Below are 2,457 nucleotides of genomic sequence, written 5' to 3'. Positions count from 1 at the left end.
AATTTTGTGCAATTAAGTTGTCACACTCTCGATGTAGCATTTTTTAGTGGGAATTTGTTTTATTAAAAAAAATTATAAATGAAAGCATAATTTACGTTTCAAATTTAAAAAGATGAAGTAAAGATCTTTAAAATCGAATCAATCTAATTTAAAACTGAAAATCAAATTTATTAAATTTTAAATTTTGAAAAATTGGACTTTCTCTCTCTCTCTCTCTCTCTCCAAGTTCTATTGTTCCATTCAGATAGCAGTTTAGGAATTAAAATCACACAATACATTATATTTATTGTTTAGTTTATGTTTTGATGGTTGTTTAATAAATAATACGTAGTAAAATCATATTAAAAGTATTAACGCGGATGTTTTATGGGGCAGGATGCAGGCTCCCAATGTTTTTGAAATTTTTAAAATAATATATTGAGATTTTTTTTAATTTTAAATTATATTAGTGTGTGTGTGTGTGTATATATATATATATATATATATATATATATATATATATATATATATATATATATATATATATATTGAGAATTGATGAAATTAAATTAGTGTTTTTTTATTTCTTTTATAAAACATACTAATAAATAATAAAACATAAACTCAAATATAATAAATAATAAATAATAAATTTATTTATTAAGATTTTTTTATTTTTTTTATTCTTTTCTAATTTTTTCATATAGATTGTATTTATTTTTAACTTTCACTTGTTTTTTTTCTGACCAAAAAATAATTTAGACACAAATTCATTATTTCTCTTCTTATTTCTTATTTATTCTTTTTCAGTGAAGAAAAAATAAAGAAAATTTTCTCTTGTATTATTTGACAATGAAATATTAGTTTAATAATTACCATTATTTTTTTAGATCATAAATCTTTGTATATTAATTTTTAATGAATATAGAAGAAAAAGTAATGTTATATGTATTTTTTTAAAACGGATTTTTAATGTAGTTTATCATAAACATTTCTTTTAGTCTCTAAATTCTTTTTGATTAGATTATAATAAATTATTTTTTAATTTTAAAATTAAAAAGAATAAAATATATTGATAAAAAATAAAATAATTATGAAGTTTTTGTCAATGATTATTTACATTAAGAAAGAAATAATTGAAAATTTTTGTTCTAATTCAATTATTAATGAATTTAAGAATATGAAGTAACAAAATATAATCCTTTATATATATATATATATATATAAATCTTTTTGTAATTATAATTATATAAAATTATATATTAATATTTATTATATTAGTGATAATAATTAAAGGGGTTTGTTTTGTTTTTTATATTTATATTTATATATATATATATATAATTCTTTTTGTAATTATAATTATATAGAATTATATATTAATATTTATTATATTAGTGATAATAATTAAAGGGGTTTGCTAACGCGGGTAGTTTTTTAGTTGATACATTTTAGCATTTTAGTAGACAAAAATACCGTTATATATCATGGATTCTAAGTTTTAAGGTCAAGGGTATTTTAATAATTTTCATTCTCAAAATTAAAAAAAAAAAACCTCAAACCCTTACTCACCTCTCTCATTCGTCTCAACCTTTTCTCTTTCATCTCTCCCACTCCAACCTTTTCTCTGTCATCATACTGTAGTCCCAATTGAAAAAATTAGAAACACTTGCCGTTAAACAATTTGCCTTTGTAAAGAGTTGAGTCATTGACATATTCACCTTCAGGCAAAGGTTCATTCAAGATCTCTTCAATTTCACCATCTTCACTAACTTCTCTAATTTCATCATCTGCAAACCCTACAGGTCAATTATCAATTCCTTCGGATGTCATTATGCTTGTGAAAATTAAATAAAATTATATACGACAAAAATTATAAAATGAATACTCGTTATAAAATCATTTTTTGTAAGAAATTGTTTAACAACTGAGTGTTTCTGATTTTTTCCAGGCCAATTACCAATTCCTTTGATGTCATTAGATAAAATTATATAAGACAAAAATTATAAAATGAAAACTCATTATAAAATCATTTTTTGTAAGAAATTGTTTAACCGCGAGTATTTCTGATTTTTTCCATGTCGATTACCAATTCCTTTATGCTTGTGACAATTGGATAAAATTAGATAAGACAAAAATTATAAAATGAAAACTCATTATGTTTTTGATTTTTTGAATTGGGGTGATTTTTTGAATTGGGGCTACAGTAGGGATAATAGAGAAAAGGTTGGAGTGAGAGAGATGAAAGAGAAAGAGTTGAGAAGAGAAAGGGTTGAGAGGAATGAGAGAGGTGAGTAAGGGTTTGGAGTTTTTTTTTTTTTTAGTTTTGAGAATGAAAATTGTTAAAATACCGTTGACCTTAAAACTAAAATGTACTAGTTGAAAAAAAGGCGTACTCCCGTTAGCAATCCCCATAATTAAATACATAAATTTTAAATGTATTATTTTAAGTCTTCCATCAAAATCAGTCCGTTAGTA

The sequence above is a fragment of the Vigna angularis genome, chromosome 1, assembly GCF_016808095.1.
Source record: "Vigna angularis cultivar LongXiaoDou No.4 chromosome 1, ASM1680809v1, whole genome shotgun sequence".
NCBI lineage: Eukaryota > Viridiplantae > Streptophyta > Magnoliopsida > Fabales > Fabaceae > Vigna > Vigna angularis.
This window is presented reverse-complemented; position numbering follows the sequence as displayed.